Genomic DNA, 20123 nt, shown 5'->3' with positions numbered 1-20123 from the left:
TTACAGAAAAACTGTTAAAATCTGGGCCAGCCGTGATATCCCAGTTATTTGAAATCCAGTTGTCTCTGTGAATATCCTGTTTGCAGAACAACTGCGTGTTCGCAGCTGGAGTTCACAAGTAAGCAGTGCCACTTCCCTCTACTTAAGAATTTTCATGATTTCAGCAGTGCTACATGGTGTCACATGAGCTTACCAGAACTCTGGAGAACACAGAGCATAAACTCTAGTCTTGTAAAGTGAGGAGATTCATTGGTACTCCTGTGGCTGACCTGCCTAATACTGGGTGAGTTTTTGTCCCTATAAATTATCCTTCATGCTCCAAGTGCTTTGTTTAGTGAGTAAGTGGGCTTGCTTAACTGTTGTTGGCAGGCTTCAATTTACTGTAACAGTCAACTTTTTTCATTTGCTGAAAAAAGTTGAAGTGTATAAAATCTAAAAGACTTAAGAGCAAAAGAGGTATAGTATGTTCATGTAAAAGTATACATACAAAATCTTGCAGGCTCAGGTTTCATAAGAGACTTGGCCTGGAATAAAGAATTTCTTCATACTAAAAGTAAGCTAATAATTGTTTTGGTGCTGCTGTGACCTTGGTTGACTTGATCTAATATGCTATATTTTATTTGGAATTTTTTGTGATGTAAAAAAGGGTATAAATATTTCGGTAATTTTGTCATTCAGAAACCTCATGCCTTTATAAGCTATTCCCTATTTTTAGCTAAGGGTTTTGTGGAGGGTGGGTGACATACTAGAACTTGATGATCTACCCAGTACATTCTGTTCTTTGAATAAAAACTGCAAAAATCCTTTCTTTGAGATCAGTTTGAACCATGTCTAGGAGCTGTAAACATAGATTAAACAGTTGTATGGGTATTCCCTTCTCAACCACCTATGTGTTAAACTTTGAACTAACAGACTGTAAACAAAGATTGCACAACGCGGAAGATACATAAATGCTTTTGATTTGGAATCCTCAGATATTCAACATACCTTTGAACATGAATGCAACCTTTAAGCTTCTGAAAGAGTTCCTTATTGTCTACTCCATTTATTTTTTTGGTAGTAGGGAGATATTGATTCAAACTGAGTGGCTGAAATTACTTGAATTCAGCCTGAAATGGTTAAGTTGATTTTCTTTAATCCCAGTCGACAATGCTAAGGATCAGAATTTCATCTGTAATTCTTTACAAACTTCATGGGCAACAACATAGACTGTAGACTGCTTTCCCTTAGAGCAGGTTCTTTTAGGCTTGCACCAGCACTAAGAAGGCGCAATTCAGTAGGAGGTTGGCAATAGCTTGTCATACTTAAGTGGTAGCTTAAGGAGGCCTGCTTTTCTACTGCCTGCAAAATATGTGTTTCTAGAAAGAAATGGTTTTTCTACATACCTGTTTTTTATTTTTTTAACTTTATTTTAACATCTTTCTTTAGGAGGTTTAATAGTATAGTGCTTTTGATTTAATTGTGCTTCAACATTACAGCATGAATGTTGCCCTTTAGAGACAAATCTGAGAGAAGCAGTTCCTGGCTGCTATCCAGCATAAAACCAAAACCATTTCTGAGAAACTCTCATTACAATCAGCTAGACTGTCTGGAGTGCTTTCACCCTCAGCTACTGAGAGTAAAATACAGGAAATTTGGTCTAGATATGCAGGGGAAAAAAGGAGCTAATGCTGAAGAAGGGAAGCAAAGTATAAGTTTTTCTGTGAGTCTTTTCCCTCTGTGCTGAAAAAGAGACTCACAATATGCTTGTTGAACTAGTGAATTAATAGCAGCGGTAGGTTCCCATGACTTGTGGAGAGTCCTCTGAGTCTTCAGTTCTCCTTTCTGAGGACCTTTTGTTGGTCATCTCAGTAAAAAGATGAGAACAGCACTAACAACCGAGGAAGGAAGACACTGAAAGTAAAAAGGGAACAAAAGTACTAATTTAACACAAGGTCTTGCCAAAATATGACATTTTTGAAGAGCTCTAAACAGAAGGCTAGAAAGAGCTGATTAAAGACATCTTGCACTGTCTTGAGATAGAGTGAACTCATCCTAAGCATGCAATAGTCAAAGTAAGAGAATAATTTATGATCACCTACCTGTGCCAATCATGAAATAAGGTAAGGAATAAGATATTTTGCAAATATAGTGAATGTTTCATTTTTTTAAACCATAATCTTGCAAGCATGATTCTGCAGGCTACTTATGTGGTAAAACTCGCTCAGACATTTCATTTGGCTTTGTAGAATAGGATAAGCAAAATTGACTCAATAGGTATTTAAGTTGTTTATAAAGCTTGGGAAGAACTTGAGGCCAAATCTAGATGTACGTCCTATGAGATCTAAAGACTGACTGAAGATATAAACTAAAATTTTCCGCAGAATCTAGTGCTCAGATGCTTTTGAGTGGGAAATATTTAATGGAAGTAATTTTAATATTATTTTCTGGTTTTTTTCTTCCCAAAATAGAACATACCTTTGACTCAATTGGAAATATCCAAGGCGGGATTTAATGCCTTCTGACATTTTATGAAGCTTTTTCAGGAGTTACTTTTCTAAAGGATATATTGTGCTTACTGTTTGTTTTTTTTTTTTTTGTCCCACAGGTGGAAAACATGGCTTTCTTCTTAAGAGAACAAACTTTTTATTTCTTTTGTGAATTATGGTTTTGAAACTATTCACAACACCTTGGTATTCAACTTTTTCTTTATAAAATACTTCCCTTTGTGCTTGAGAAAAAAAGAGCTATCTATCTTCCTAGTTTAAAGATTGCTATTTGATTGAAGGTATGGCTTGGTAAAAGGACACTAGTTAACTGATCTTGTTGGTTTATTATTAGCATTTATTAAGAATAAATTGAGATTGACATGGATTCTGTTGATGAAAGGCAGGCATCAGAAAGCATGATAGAATTAAGACTATCCTATAAACTTTCCGCTTCAAATCCCAAATCTGTGTGTTAGTCCTGGTTCAAGAATGATAAATTGTTTCTGGGGAGCATTTGCCCATTTTTTTTTTATTTGCTGAAATTTTATATGTATTTTTTAACTCTCTCTTTATAGCAATAAAAGATTTTACAGCAGAATCTACACCTAACATAATTCCCCAAACTCTCTGACACAAGCTGTGACTATTTAGGTGCAAGCCTTAACCTGAGGTGACCCCAGCCTGTGTTATCTTTCCCTATGCTTGCTAAGCTCTTTGACAATCTGGCTCTCCACACATATAAACTGATGTAGGTTAAAATACCTGGGGAAACAGAGGACTGTGGGGGGATATCAGTTTACACCCAATAATCTAAATGCCTACAGTCATACTAAGGAGGTGATTCCTATTTGGAGCAGAGTTCAGCAGGACTGCTAAAATCATCTGCAGCTACCTGTAGGATGGTCTTCAGTTTTGTGGCAACCTGTTACCTAAGGTTTCTGTGCCTTTCTCCCACCTTGACATCAGTTGCTGGAATACCTTCCTCTTTACAGGAGTTTATTTCTACTAGAGTCCTTCTCCAAGCAGCCTTTATCTTTGGGAACTCATGGGACCCCTGGCATAACTCTCAAATTAGGAGAAGGGGGAGTGTTTTGAGAAAGATTTTCTTTTACTGGAGTCCTTGGCTATCCCATGTGTTGAATCTCAGGCCATGGCCACTGTGAACCGCTAGGATGTCCAGCAGAGAAGATATTCAGACTCTAAAGTGATAAGCCAGACAGAGGAACGTGTCAATATTGTTTATCACTGTCAACAGAGGAAAAAACTGGTAAAACAAAAGAACATGTGCAAAGCTGAATCTATGTAAAGAAATGATCATGTTAAATTACATCTGACAGCAGGGAACAAATGAAAAAATTCTCTACAGATGATGAAATTTAGAGTTAGTGGTGTAAACTGGTATGGCTCCAGTGACTCCACATTAGACTAGCCAGCTTTCCAAACAACTATGATAAAAAATGTTAATAGCATAATTAAAATTGAAGCACACTGCCAAGGGAAAACCATAACATCTTTTTTGTTGTCTTCTCTCTCTTTTCCTCTAAAATGTTAGGATCTGAAGTCTACTGATGAAAAATTGAGCACAGTATTTAATTCTAGCACTGTCTGTGAACAAGGTTTGATTAAAAGTGTACAGCCCTGTAGAGGCCCCAAGATAAAAGGAAGTCAGGGACTACTGCTTCAGGAATGGGGTTTTGAGGAGTTTTTCAGCCCTCTATCTAGAGAGGGCCATTTCCATCCACATCAGCCATTTGTTTTAAGCACTGGCATACACCTCAGTGCTCTCAGTGGTCTGCAGCTCTCAGGGTTGGAGTTGTCTCAAAAGCATTGCTTAAAGTACAAAAAGATCACATAGCGGATTAAGTGTTCTTAGATGGGTCTGTATTCTCAACCTTTTGGTGACTTGCAAGTACGTTATACCCAAATCAGGCATGGCGCCTGCATAAGTCTGTGCAAAAGGACATTGCAGAAGCTCCTGATAATGGTTTTTAGAGGGATTTTATTGAAATGTTTTCCTAACTTCTTTGTCATATTAGCCTAAGTAAAATCAAATTTAAAGCAATCTCTCCTTACCACTTTTAAAAAAATCTGTTTCTCTATGTTTCTGGAAATGTTACAGTAGCATCGAGGTAGGTCAAGGTAGTATTTTCTCAGCAATAGTTTTCACACACAAGTGCTTTCCCAGTGTTCACAGACATGCAGAAAGAAAAATAAAGAGCCCTTGTTTCATTATGATTACATACAACAGACTGTAACCTGACTTTTTCTTATTACAGAGAAATTTAGTCTAAATAATTCAAATAATAATAAAAAGAAAATTCATAGAATATTGTGAACCAGCCAGCGAAGTTAACATAGAAAAATTCTAGATAGTCAAATAGCATAGCAGCTAATACTATTGCTAAAGTAGTACTGAGACTCCCTGCTCTTTTTATAAATTTATGCCTAATTGAATAACAGAGTATAAAATGAGAAGCCTAGTGTCTGCACACTAAACCACTGTAATCAGACAAAGAATTGCAGGACAAAGTGGTGTTGATCGACATTTTATGAAGAGGATAGCCCCAAGCCCTGACTCAAACACATGCCCACAGAAATGGTAGTCTTTGCTTGGTTTCTAGGGCTTTCAAGTGTGATTTATACAGTTTCAAGATAAGCAACCAAATATATGATGCCCCAATACATCCAGTACATGACTGGACCTGTATTCCTGGCTGTACTTCAGGGTAAAAGAGTCACTGATAAATCAAAACAAGCAGCATTTCCTAATTATCTTTTCCACGTGACACACTGAATGGGCTGTGCGTACTGCAGATTTGCTGGATACTCAGAAAATACCTCAGAAACTGAAAGCAGCCCAGAGTCACAAAAATGCTTTCTCCCCACACAATATTATTGTTTCCTGTGACCGTAGCAGCAATCTGCTCTAATAGTCTTGACTAGCTACTATTGATATTGAATTTTTTTAACAGATTTTTCTAATTTCTCTCAAGGAGGGAGGATAACAGTAATAATAAGTATCCAAGGAACTCAACATACATTTTTATATAGAATTCAGACTGATCCAAAGGCTTCTTCAGGGGAGTCTGAGAAGCCTTATGCTTTGTGAGGTTGCAATATTCATGAGAATTTAACAAGAATCAATGCAAGTGCATCCATAGTACTAGTAAACATAATTAGATTTTAGAAGGAGCAATTGAAAACAATTTAGAAAAGTTGAAATAGAAAATTATGTTGCAGACAGAAGGGTCTACTTTTTGTGGTCAAACAGTCATTTACTCCAGTAACATTTGAATTAAGTATTACCATTTTCTTACTCAAGACTTTTTGAGGGATATTTTTCTTTGCAAATATGGGCAAAAAATGTTGAGACACCACCTCGGGTGATTAGTAGCAAGGAAAAAAAATTAGTTGGGAGTAACTGAACCAGTAGATGGCTTAGAGTATTTGATTTTGGTTATTGCGTTCACCATCTGTAAAAATGATTGAACTGAGCTATCATACACTTCATGGTTTATTTTCTTCTTTCTATGAAAGCATTGAAGGAAAAATATACATCCAAATGATGACTCAGACCCTGCAAAAGGAGTTAGACTTTTTCCTGGAAACAGGCATCTCCTGATGTGGATGTTACAGGTGACTTCTCCCTCTGCACTCCTAAAGGTTGTCTCAAAGATCCCTTTATAAGGGAGACCACAAGTAATACTGCAAAACATTCCTGCTCTCCTGCTTTACAGTCTCTGTAAACAAACATTAGCTTAAATCAGAGAGTGTGGACACAAGATAACCCCTTCTGCAAACAGTGTATGACTTCTAAAGCTAACACAGCAAATATGTTGTCCCTCTCTCTGGACCCTTCGCTCGGGTGAAGGGAGTCTCCTCATAACTCAGTAGTTAAAGGATTCCTTGATGTGTTTGAGCCTCTGTGCTGAGACCCCTGCTCAGTGAAATGGGAGTGTTTAGGAGCTCCAGCTTTCTGAGGGTGAAGTGTCAGGTCAGGCTGAGGCATGATTTTCAGAGTTTGCTAAGGCTGTGTCTGATCTCAGAGTGCCTGTGGAACAACCAAAGTAGTGCATCTGATGTACTGATGTGCACACAACACTGGAATGGCGAGTATCTTTGATTGCATAAAGGACTACTTTGCTGACTCCTGTGCCTGTGACTCAGGGCAGATACTTTCCAAATGTCTGGGGCTTATTCTTTTTTTTTTTTCCTTAAAAAAAGGCAAACATTTTCCTTTTATAAGTCCAAAGGAAAATTTCACAATAAAAAATACTTTTTATGTTTTTAAACCAAGTCACACTGGTATTTTTAATGCATCTCTGAGCTCCTGATTAAGAGCCTAATCTAACTTTTACTGAAGTAAGGGGGTATCTCTGTTTTGAAAACAAATATATCTGTATCTATAGAGCTATTTCGAGCTCATAAAATACAAAATTCTTGAATGGGATATATTCTTAAAAGGACCTTTGTAATTTCTCTCTCTATATATATCCTTGTGTTTTACTTCATCATAGTTCTTGTTGTTTGCTGTTTATAAAAGAATTCTTTAAGTGTTGGTTCTTTTCTGTTTACCACTTTCATTCTTAACTGGGATTTTACATTATGAAGGGATTATGAAAAACCTAGTCCCAAAGTAGGAATCTAAAATTTGGTACTTTTTTCCATGTATAAGTTACTTACATAAGAAAGGAATGACCTGATTTTCCCTGTAATGCTAGGCCTGTAAAAAACCACTGAAATAATGAAGAGAAATGAAGATTTCACCCAATTAAAAGAAAAAATCTGTTTGTGTAAATAGACAGCTAGGCAACACTTTATCCTGGGTGAGTCTTTTCAAAACCACTATAAGGAGAGGACAGTTTAGAGTAACACAAGATCTTTAAGTTGTTGTTAGTGGTATCATCACAGCTAGCCCAGTCAACAGAGCCAAGGCTCCATCACCATTTTCTGCTTACTGTGTTTGAAGTTTGTCAGAGCTTGGGAACTCCAGAGTCTGGAGCTGCCATTGTCTACTACTGGTGACTTAAAGGGGAAGATGAATAAGCTGTTCTTTTAAATTGAGTGCAAGTGATTTGATGGCTGTGAAATTGTTATGTCAAAGATTATTTTTCCATCACTTGATCACCTTGTATTTCTGTCAGATAGTGTTCTGACATTCCACCGCAAATATTCGATTTTCATTAAAAAATAAGTTTTTGATAAAACCAGAAAGATACCTTTTCATAAGAAGGGTCCAAAAATTTGCGAAGTTGAAATTAAGCTTGCCACACAACAACCCCCCTTTGTGGCTAGATGTGAGCCTCCCTGGACCTAGAATTCCTAAATCTGTGTTAATACAGTTCTTGCAATACATTACTTTGCAGCATATTTCCACAATCATATTATCTTCATTGGCTTGTGCCTGCCAAGGTCTGTGGAACACATGTTGAGGTAGCTGCAAGTTTTTCAAAGCTGCCACTCAAAGTGGTAGCGAAAATGTCAAGTCTCTGCTCAGAGCCTTCATGCTGCAAAAGCAGGCAAGTCTTGTGAAAGTGAAACCATACTTAGTAGGTGGTATTAACTGTGTTTATTTCTCAGAGCCAAAAATCTTCTTAACCTCAAATCATATCAAATCTGAGATTAAGTCGATGCAATTTCTTCGCAAAAACACTTTGAAACACACCAGGCTGCAGCATACTAATAGTTCTACAAACTACTGAAACTAGCTGTGTGGCTTTGAATTTTTATTTAGAAAATTGCACGGTTTTTTTTCCTTTTACTTGGCAGCTCTTCCTGATGAGCTGTTCTCATTGCTTCAGCTCTATGTAGTAGGTGAGAGAATGCTCTGCTTAAATATCTTGGTAGTTCCTACAGAAATCTGCTTTATCTTCATTTCTTTATTCCAGCAAAAAGACAAACGTAAGAAGTTCTCCACAAGGACAATTTCAGGTTAAATCCCTAACAGCCGCCATTATTTCTGCAGAGACTTTTAGCTATAGACAACATTGTCCTGACAAAATAAAAAATAATTTGCTTTTTCTTTAAATAAAAATAAAACTCTAAAAATTTAAAAAGTATTATAGGATTTGACCAAAATGAACAAAATCTAAATAATTCCAAGATAAGGTTGGTTGAATTAGAGCAACTTTGTGCAGTTCATGGCTGGTCAGAAGTACACAAATGTATCACTAGGCAGACAGAATTGGCTTTGACATAAAAGTTAGAGCTTTGTTTTTCACTTAAGGTTGTCTTTTTAGTTTTCAGAGCTTTTGATATTTTAGGGTAATTGTGTTATGAATAATGCAAAGTAGTTCATATACTTTCATAACAGGAGAAAGAATAAGAGTTAACTTCAGTGATTCTAAAGGGATTTATTTACATATGTCCATTATTGTTTCAAATGTCTTTACTAGCAATTTTTTACATAATTTAAGTACTCTATAATGATGTGATTCTTGCATTTGACGCTATGCTACCAAATGTTTAGAACGTTGTTATTTCCTGTTCAATTCTATTGAATTTTCCATGGGATACTTGTTTTGCAGGAAGGAGAAAAGAAGGGCACAGTTATCTCTAATCCTTTGGGAGGGGGGGGGGTAATGTGGAAGTGTACTAGATGTCACAAATTTTCAGTGTCACAAATACATTCATGTCAAAGAGCTTCATATGTGAAAAACTTTTAGTGTGTACTGATGGTGACTTCATTGGCTTCTAATCAAAACCAGCACATTTGATGCAGAGAATCTGGCTGCAGTGTTAGCTAAACCTAGCTTTTGCCAGTTTTCTCTGGCTAGGTATGTTCTCTAAACAATTTATAGAGCTGACCCACAAAAAATTGTATCAATTGTTGCAGACTATGATATGGGAATGTTGTAAGAGTAAAATATTCTTTAGATGGAATTGCTACATCTAGTACTCATATAGTGAAATTACAACCTTGGTGTCAGTATAAGCTATTTTTTATCCAAGGGTGCTCTCACTGTGTAGTTGGATGTGTTTATGATGAAGATTTCTTCTAGCGTTAGCTTTGTCCTTATGCAACTGCTTGTTAGTGTGATGCCGCATCCAGGAGGAATAGGCTGGCCATTCAGAAACAATGGATATGAGCTGCCTGGGGGCTGTAAGTACTCATTAAAACAGTTTGTTAGCACTAACACCATCATGCAGCACACCTCAAGCAAAATTTTGCAGCATGACTTCCCTCACCTGGCTTACATTAGTATTGACTCCTATTTACAGGGAGGAAATACATGGATCTTTCCTGATTAGTTTTTATCTAGGTTTCCCTCTTATCCAGCTCCCATTCAGAGGGGAACCATGCTCTTCCCCAAAGCAGTGCTTTAAATTTGGACTGGCTGGCCTGGTTTGGGATGAAGATTAGAGATCAAAAGCTAATTTCATGTAGGATAATAATTTTCAGTGAAAAAATGGATCAGGACATGCCCATAGTAATGTCTGCCTCCCTGATGCTGTTTTCTCTGAATAATCATAAAATATCTGAGTTAGGAATGGAGCTTAGGAGATCATCTAGTGCAAACCCTTCTGCTCAGATGAAGGTCAGCTAGTGAAGGTTGTTCAGGGTTGTGTCTCTTTTGATCTCAGTATTTGCAAGGACAGAGATTTCAGTTTGTCCCATTGCTTCAAGTCCTTTCACTGCAGCTCTGCCACTTTTACTACCACTATCAGGTATTTGCACATATTGTGGTAGGATTCTCTCCTAAGTTTGCCCTTTTCCACACTGAACAGTTCCAGCACTCTTAACTCCTTGTATGATGAGATGCTATATGAGATATTCTTTACTGGACTCCTCTTCTGTCCCTCTTATACTGGACTCAGCACTCCTGCTGTGGTCTTCCCAGTGCTGGTTAGAGGTAAAGGATCACCTCCTTCAGCCTGCTGGAGATGCTGTACCTAATGCAGCCCAGGGGGCTGTTGCATTCTTTGCTGCAAGGGTGCATTGCTGGCTCATATCCAAAAAATGCTGAACATGAGAAATGTTGAAACTTGAAACTTTTACTAAACAAATCTATTGCAAATTTCAAAGCCTCTTGTTTTGCTGAAGAATAAAGGGATGTTCCAGAAGTTTCAGTATTAGATGGATTTCAAGTGCATTAATGTGTGATGTTTTAGCAGGTTAACTACTCATACTTTAGTTTGGCCGCTCCATTTGTTGTCTATCTAAGAACCCAGCACTGGAGTAATCAGGATATCTTCTACACTAATGTGTATAAAAGCAGAGGAGAAGCACTCCTGGTGTTCCATGTTGCACCTGCTTCAAAAAACCCCACATAAACAAACCACAAACCAAAGAAAGGCTGTCTGCTATAATTATCTCCATCTGTCACTTTGTGGTGCTTCTCCTTTGCTCTTCTTGGAGATGAGATCATGGAAGGAAGCATGATCCTGTGCTTGTAAGGTTCACAACTGTTGAACAGTAAGTCATATAGAGCCAGACTTTAATACTATTTACATGCCAGTCTGAGGTTTTAATATCTAACTAGTGTTAAATAACTGTGGGATTTTTTTTTGTTTTGTTTTTCATCTGTGTATCTTCAGTTTTTCATATGTAAAATTCAAGCAGGACTATGTACGTACTAAAGGGGAGCAAATCAGAAACTACAAAAAGTAACTTTGAGCAAAATAGAGAATCTTTTCTGTTTCTGCTTTTTGCACTCTGTCTTGTTCTGAAATGAAAACTTTGTAAAATACTGCTTCACTCTAGTGCCAGGATTTAATCATATTTCTTAAGCATTCTGTTGGATTTTAGAGGCTTTCTAATTAAAATTGTTCAAAGTTTTCCCTCAGGACAAACTAAATAGGATCTTCAGGGTCTAATCCATTATTTTGTACTGATATTCCTTAAATCTCTTGAGGATACTTTGCCCTTAAGTGCGTGTTTGTTTTCATGTGCTAATACCACAAAAAGGGCTTATCTTTAATTATATTTTTATTAGTCTGTGTGTTTTACAATTTTTTAATATTTCAAAAATCTAATTAATTTATAGAATGGTAACCCTTTCACCCCTTTTAACTTGTCACTCTGTGTGATAAAGATAGGACTTTATTAGGAAGGAATTAGACCCCTGTTAATTTGCACTAGGAGGGTAACTTCAACTCTGAAAAGTCAGGCTCTTTGGGCCCTCTGTTGAGTCGTGTGAAGTCCACATTTTATTGAGCTCTGAGACTGGAGGTCTTAGCATTTATCCTTCAGCAATTATAGGGAAGTCAGCCCATGTCATAGGTATATTGAATGTTTATCTTTCTAATTTTGACTTTTTTTTAAACGTGTCTGTTTGATTTGGCAGATGTTCAGGCTGCTTTCACGGTGATCTTTGTCACTCATTAAATGTGAGCAAAAACATTTCACATTGTTTTACTGTCTGTGAATTGAGAACATTCCTCCTAGCTCATTTTCCTCCTCTTCTCATTGTACTACATCCTATGCAGTGTGACATTTTTAGAGTGTTTTACATCTAATTTTCTTATTTGTTTACCAGTGAACATCCTCATGCTGTGCTGCCTCTACACTCTGCTGTGCTGAACTAATAATTTTTGAGGGGCATTTTACCATCAGTTCACATTTCTAATAAATCTTTTTACTATATTTGCTTGGATTGATGGTATATTTTAAAAGAAAGTTACCTATTTGTACTGTTATTGAAATGACTATTTTTTTATTATTGAAACTTTGGAAGAAATAAATGTTAGCCTGGCCATGATGTTAAATAATTCTTATTTTTGCATTATTATTTTCCAACTTTCATTAAACTAAGGAAACTGAAAGTCTAACATTACTGAGTGTTGCATGTGTGTTTCAGGACAAGCTATTTAATTAGAAGTACTCTGCTTATCTTAGGCTATTTTGTCTAGGGAATTTATTATTGCAAAATTCCTGACACTGAGCTATCACTCTATCCATTACTCCAAACCTGAGTATAGTTTTACAATGGCAACTGAAAGACTCTAATAGATTCCCTAAAATTTTTGAGTGTATCTATCCCTGTTACTATACAAGTAGCAATCCAACAAGGTATTTCCTGCTCCCTCACTAATTGTTTTACAGGAGGTTGTGCCATACCTGCAAGGCAAAATCCATTCGTTCATTTTTCATGGTCCTTGATCTTTCTCTTTTTCTCATGATGTTGTGTCTTAGAGCCCTTTCAGCATTCAGGTATCGTAGAAATGCTTTAAAACATATTCATTCACCCTTGACCAGGTTGCTCAGAGCCCCATCCAACCTGACCCCGGACACTTCCAGGGATAGAGCATCCACAGCTTCTCTGGACAACCTGGTGCAGTGCCTCACCACCCTCACAGTAAGGAATTTTACTTAATATCTAATCTAAATCTACACTCCCGCTTAAAGCCATTCCCCCTTGTCCTGTCACCACATGCCTGTAAAAAGTCTCTCTCCAGCTCTCTTGTAGCCCCTTTAGGTACTGGAAGGCTGCTGTAAGGCTGGACAATTTCAGTCTTCTCAGCCTGTCTTCATAGAAGAGGTGCTCCATCCTTCTGTTCCTCCTGGCTCTCCTCTGGACTTGCTCCAACAGGTCCATGCTCTCCTTATGTTTTGGAGTCCCCAGAGCTGGATGCAGTACTTCAAGTGGGATATCAAAAAAGTGGAGTAGAGGGGCAGAGTCACCTGCTGACTGGATTTATTTTGATGTAGCCCAGGATACAGTTAGTTTTGTGGGCTGCAAGCATGTGCTGTCAGGTCATGCTGAGTTCAACCTATACCCCCAAGTCCTTCTCCTCAGAGCTGCTCCCAGTCCTTCTCTACCCAGCCTGTATTTGTATTTGGAATTGCCCTGACCTATGTGCAGGACCTTGTACGTGGTCATGTTGAATTTCCTGAGGTTCACAGAGGCCCACCTCTTAGGCATGTCAAGATCCCTCTGGATGGCATCCCTTCCTTTCAGTGTGTTGGCCATACCACACAGCTTGGTGTCACCAGCAAACGTGCTGAAGGTGCACTTGGTCCCACTGTCTATGTCACTGACAAAGAAGTTAAACTGCTATTCGCAGTACTGACCCCCGAAGAACATCACTCGTCACTGATCTCCACTTGGACATCGCACTGTTGACCACAACTCTTTGCAATCATCCAGACAATTTTTTATCCACTGATTGGTCCAGTGACAAGGTTGTCATGTGGAACAGTGTCAAATGCTTTGCACCAGTCCAGGTAGATGACATCTGTCACTCCTCCCTTTTCCATCAGAAGGCCACTGAATTTGTCAGGCATGATTTTCCATTACTTAAGCTGTGATGCCATGTTGACTGTCATCAATCACCTCCTTATTGTCCATGTGCCTTTACATAATTTCCAGGAGGATCTGCTGCATGATCTTGCTGGGCACCAAGGTGAGGCTGACCAACCTGTAGTTCTCTGAGTCTTCCTTTTTCCCTTTATAAAAATAGGGATTATATCATTGTCAAGATTTTCTAAAGTAACTGAACTCTAACAAAAAACTCTATTTCCTTCTGAGATTGGGAAACCAGGACCTTTATTGTCATTTACACTTGAATGCCTTTGTATCACTCTAGTGGGCTAATAGCAGTCTAAGGGATCCTGAGCAGGAAGAGAGGTGCGTGGGCAGTTACAAAGAATATTGATATTATATAATGCATCACCAAAAAATTAGGCTTTGTTTTTCTTTTGAAAAATGGGGAGTATCAAAATAAAGAGAACACTGTGCTTTTATGAAAGTAATAACTCATTTCAGAACAATGAAAAGCTGAGTCAGAGTAGTCAGGCCTTCACTGTACCTAAATACAGTAAGTAAAATCAAGGTCACTTGGAAGATTCTCCAGTTTCATATTTGACAAAGCATTAGAACATTCTCACTTTTAAAAAAGCCCCAAAATATCCTTTATAGACTGTCTGTGTTTGAGAAATGGAAGCAAGGCAAACAATGATTGATAAATGAATTAAATAAAATGAAACTCAATAAATGCATTTTCTGTTAAAAAAAAAAGATATCCGGTGGCTGTTTTTTTCCATAGTCTAAACCTCCTGTTTCTGCGGTCATGAAATGGCATCATAGCTCTCTAGATCTGCAAGACTAAATATTGCTCAGTGTCAGCATCAGGCCAGGATTATTTTCTGAGAGAAATTTTGTATTTAGGGGGAAAGTAGAAAGCATTTTTGTGGCATGCTGATGTTTGGAAAACAATGGTTGTTTAGAATTGCTCAGAGGAGTGGAATGTCAGAAGCAGTCTGGGAGCAAATGGATTTGTTGGCAGAAGGCAGGCAAAATGGACAAAGCCATGTGCTAAGTGCAGTTTATGGCATGACTTATTCATTTATGCTATATCTAGTACTATCACACCTGTGGATCTGGTCAATGCACAGCTATATGTAGCTGACTCCCTAGGCTGTACAGTTTTAAAATGTGCATTTTAAATGTTGATTTTCATAACCAGCTGCCAGATGTTAAATTGCTGTAACATTTTCAGCATATCTAGAAAAGACTGAAACTTTTTGGCTAACAGAAAATTTGAGTTGTCAATAACTTGATTTGCAGGATGTTTTTTTCAGCATGTTTCTCTGACTTGCACTATGAAAAACTGTGGGTTTTGAAATGACTAATATACAAGATGGCTCTAGTTTAAACAACAGTGCAAGTTCAAGCCTGCATGACAGGGCTTCAGTGAATGGTCTTATTGGAAATGGATTAGTTTCATAAATCTACTTTGGTAAACAGGAATAATAAAACTCAGAGCCACCAGATTATTAAAGGTAAAATCTAAGCACAATTACATCAGGACAATACTGGGCAAGTGTAATTTGTTTTTCCCTTGCAAGTACAAGCAAATCCTCAACCGTTTCAGAAGAATTCCTGAGCTTTCAAACTAGAAAGACAGTCAGTAAAGGGAGAAGTTTGGGGCACTTTGCCATCAGGTGAAATATTCAGATGGCTTCTTCAATTAGATAACTGGAATAGTGTTTTATGTGAAGAGTATGATTGATTGAGAAGGGCTTTGCTTTGTTGTTTGATATCAGAAAAAAGCAATCACATGCAAAATTTGAAAATATCTGAGTTTTTTTGGTGTTACTTTTTTATAACACAATCATGTCTGGATAAGTTTTCATGTGGAAAAAGTGTAAAACTTGGAAGAAAAAAGGAAAACACCTTTTCTTTCTCATAGTTTAGATTTGGTTGTGTCTCAGACTCAAAATAGTACACAGGAAATGTGATGATATCTTGGTAGAAGCAAGATTTTTACTTGACTCTCAGAAAATGAAACAAAAAATAACCAGATTGCTCTGCTATGTTAACCAACATCTGCTGCATCACAGTAGATAGATCTGTCCATCTTTGGGAATAATCAACTTGTTTGCTAACTTGGAAGAAACTTAGCTGTCTCAACTTTGTCAGTCCCTTTTTGATACAAGCTGCTGTGTTCAATGAAACTTGATACTGCTGTGGAGAACCAGACCATGTTGCATCTCTGATTGTCTAGGACAAGAGGACTGTAGTGAAGCAAAGCGATGCTCAGGCTCTTGTATAGCCAGGGGTTGCCTGACTCTTGAGTCTTCAGAACTGAGAAAGTGTGAGTGTGGCTTGTGGAACACCCTCTTACTGCTCTGCAGACACCATGTCTGAGATTGTAGACCATCTGTGCAGACTTGCTAACACTTCAGTCTTCACTTGAATTTGATTCACATACCTCTCTTTAAGTGGACTTCACAGTCCAAGATTTTATACAAAGACACTGGCAAAGGTATTGAAGACTAACAAGGTTGTATGAGACCTTGATGTATCATCTGTCATTATCTGCCAAAAGTTTGCATTATCAGAACTTTGGAGGTACCCTAACTGCTATCGGAAAATTCTATGGATGTATTATAAGTAAGCTTAAATGCAAGTCAACCTTGTTTGAATTTGTTTTTTTTATAACATTTAGCAAATAGAAAGATAAAAGTCTTTGTAAGAAAAATACTCAGTTTCATAGGAAAATACTAATTTTCATAGGAAAAGTAAAGTATTTTTTCCTGAGAAAAGGGTTTTTTTATATAATGCCTCTTCTCATACACACATGCACAAAAAATGCCTGACCACCCCTGCATGTGTTTATTGAAACAGAAAAAAAATTGTTTTGCATTAAAAGCCCAGGCTGAAATCAGATTACTGTTTTCTGCATGTCATCTGTCAGATTCATTCAACACTTACTTCAGTATTTTCAAAGCATAAGGTGATCCCTTTGCATCGTTTCAAAATGCATGATCCACTTTGATGTAGTTCCGAGGGAAGGCTTTGCTGAAGAGTTAGATTTCTTTATGGTGATGTTGGAATTTCTAGGTATGCAATCACCATCTTACCACAAAAGCCATTAACAATTCCAGCATTTTTCCATTTTTCCTTTTCCTTTCACTCTTACTTCTTGAGGCTGAGAAGGGAAAAATTTCCCTAAATGCTTTCCTGACAAAAACCCACAAAAATAAAAATCTGGAAAAACTGAGGTGCAAAATGCAGGTAGGGAGTTACTATTCTTTCTCCTACCATCATCCTCATTGATAACTGAGATGAGATGGTATTATTGCTAAAAGTTTATTTCTATTTATTTTCTGTAATTAGGTGTGTTGGCTATTTCAATATAAAAGTTCAGTGTTCAAAGTATTAACATGCTACTACTCAGAACCTTTCAACATGCAAATAGTGTCACCTAACATTTGAAAAATGGCTGCATTTTTGTGTTAAGTCAAAGGCCCTCCTTTACCTCTCAATTGCATGAGTACAAATTTTCTAGTCATTGAAGTCTGAAGGAATACACTGAGAATGAAGCAAAAGCTGGTGACTGCTGTGATTTAAGAAGAAAGTGCATGGATGGAGCTATTTCAGGTAACCCAGGTTTAAGTTCTGAAAAGCCTCCAGATAGATCTCACCCAAATTTCTGTCTTGCACAAACCTAGAAATTCATCTGCTTCCTGCAAACTACCTTCTCCATAGTCATTAGGTTACCACTCGCTGCTCTTCTGCAACTTTTGTGTTTTCAAAACTATTTTCTGGTGTACTTGTTTGTTAGCTAAAACTTCTGTACCTGGGAAAGGAAACAGCTGCAACAGTTCTTGGGTGATCTTAGGCTGCTGTAGGCAACTTCTTGCTTTCTTCAGTTAATTATTTTTTCTTGCTTTTTAAAACTTTTTTTGTTGTTTGATCTCCTAGAACATTGACCGTCATTGGAAATGCAGTGCATCTTCAGACCAACTAACCAGAGGAGCTCTGCCTGCTCCGGATTTGTGTACTAAGCTTGAACTATTTCAGGACTAGAAGAAAAGGGGTCTAAAGGCATTTAAAGAGTTGGAAAGCTATCCCAGAATTCAGATTACATTATCACCAATTGGCCGTCATTCATCTAGAAATGCATTTACATCATATGGGAAAATTCTAGTCAAGGTCTAAGGGTACAACTCCTCATTTTTCTCTGTTAAACTAAAATGCCCTTTGAAGCTGCATCTCCCGTGATGGATTGGAACTATTGTTTCCTATGGCAAACTGGTGCTCGTACAGTAGAAGGAGATTCTTATAGAGCTTACATCACAGACACAGAACAAACAGGGCCATAAAGGAGAAAGGGAGTCCGAGGTCTGAAATGGCAACTTTTACAAAGAATTTTTAAAGGACTATTTCCTTTTGTTTTGAACTAAAATTGGCTTCCACTGAAAAAAATCTGCCTTGCTTGTCTTTTCACATTAATTTGGTATTAGAAAGAATGCATTGCCTGGAGAAAGGGATGGCCCAGGCTTGGACCAGAGTGAGTGCAGTAAGGTCTACACCAATGAGCTACATGCTGCCAGGCTGAGGAATGGCTGTGGTGCAGTTGGAATGGCAGCTTTGGGACCCTGCCCTTAACCGAGCAGCCACAGTAACTGTTTCACAGAGAATAAGGCCTCAATTAGTTCTATTTCTTTTTAATGGAACTGTTTAAAGATGGGGGTACAGAATGTGGAATTACCTTCTTTCATCCCTCCTTGGGTGGCTTGCAGGTGTGTACCTCACCTCCTTCATTTGTAGATGGTTATTACAGTCTGTGTAGGACTATCCCTACAACAAGAGTTCATACCACACTTTTGCTACAAATATTGTAGAATGCCTATTTAACTCCAATGTACTCAAAAGCTTTTGGGTTGAATGTGCCATTTTACAGTTGTTAAATGCGCTATGAGTAAAAAATGCAGATCAGCTCAAAACCAATGTTATGTCAACATCATGGGGTACTATACAGATATATCTATAAAAATGCATATGCTCATCTGGATGAATGGCTTCCATAGGACATCCTTAAACAAAAATGTTGAATTGTAGGAATGATGTTTATACCAGGTGCTAGATTTTCTCTAATAGATGTTACTTTTTCATCTAATGAAAATGCAGAAATGCTCAGCTTGTGTTTCAAGGTTGATGACCTTAGAGTATTTAGAAGTTTTATGTACAGGAAACCGTACGGGATTTACTGATACCTCTAAATATAGTAATTTGTTTTTCTCTTGTAATCACATCAGAGTACAATCATTGCTTCACATTTATGGTGCACATAAAACCCTATGCCATTTATCATTCTTGACACACATCTGCTTGCACTTCCTTCGAGTGAGTTGTTTTCAGCTAAAAATAACTCTTGGCTATAGATATTTTTATTTTCCAGTAATGGTTAATATTTTCTTTGGGAAATAAATCCTTGTCTTCAAGATTACTTTTTGTAACTCACTGTGAATTATTATGACGTGTTAAAATGGCAGATCCTCTGAATGTCCAGCATAAAGGCCTATGGTTAAAGGTTACTTATTTTCTAGCAAATAAAGGTCACTTGGTTCTTAAAAGTGTTATAAACACTTTTTCAATATTTGCTTAGAAACGTAACCTTTTTCACATTGTGCATTTTCTTAACACTTGCATTTGGTCTTTCTGTTTATGATTTTTTTTTCTGGAAAATTGAAGGCTAATATAAGTCACTATTCATGAGCCTTTGAAAGATTAATCTTTCAGTCTTGTGTTGTTCATTATGGACTTGTACAGTCACTCATCCATGAAAGTCTAAACACACATATCTATGCAGGATGTCTGGTGTTAAGGAGCAATATGATATTTGCAAAAGTTAAGAAATGCCAAAATTACATTTCAGTCTACTCATGAGTGGGCATATGCACATTGTTTTTAGTCCTAGGGAAATAGATTCTTCAAATGCTTTCTGTCTCATTCACAGTAAAACCTAACTGCCCTTCATTTATCTGGAAGATTATTTTTAATTTTCTCTTACTTTGCAGTTGACTGGGTGGCCCCATGTTATTTTCATGTGTGCTACTGAAATTCTCTTCTGTATACTGAGTAGTTGTTTTGATAGAGGATTTCTTCTTATGTCCACAGCTGTAGTCCTGGAATGCCTCATTGATTTTCACAATATCTCACTAAGAGGAGAGGAGGGTATTACTAGATAAAGTAAACTGAAATATGGAAATATGTTTGAGAACATATGCTTTCATTTTTCAAACAGGTGAATATAGTACTCCTCTGACAGGGAGGGCTGAAAGTAGGTTCTTTTTAAAACAGAGTGGAAATACAGACATTTTATATTCCATCATCTCAATACCAACATCATTTAGAGGCTTTTTGCTGATGAGTACGTTCAGAAATCAGAGAAACGGCATTCAGAGGCCAAGGTTTCAATATG

At 37.4% G+C, this 20123-nt stretch overlaps 1 long non-coding RNA gene across 2 annotated transcripts; it reads left to right on the top strand.

Annotated features, from left to right (window-relative positions):
• Positions 1-208: 208 nt before the first annotated feature.
• LOC139673663 (uncharacterized) lies at positions 209-19487 on the top strand. 2 transcript variants are annotated; one of them, XR_011698171.1, is made up of 5 exons: positions 222-283; positions 2588-2672; positions 11756-11798; positions 12667-12766; positions 17621-19487. It is a non-coding gene; the product is annotated as an uncharacterized lncRNA (long non-coding RNA). The 2 variants fall into 2 exon arrangements; XR_011698172.1 differs by lacking the exons at positions 2588-2672; positions 11756-11798 and having other exon boundaries at positions 209-283.
• The last annotated feature ends 636 nt before the right edge of the window (positions 19488-20123 follow it).

Source organism: Pithys albifrons, chromosome 6, assembly GCF_047495875.1.
Source record: "Pithys albifrons albifrons isolate INPA30051 chromosome 6, PitAlb_v1, whole genome shotgun sequence".
Classification (NCBI taxonomy): Eukaryota; Metazoa; Chordata; class Aves; order Passeriformes; family Thamnophilidae; genus Pithys; species Pithys albifrons.
This window is presented reverse-complemented; position numbering and strand designations above follow the sequence as displayed.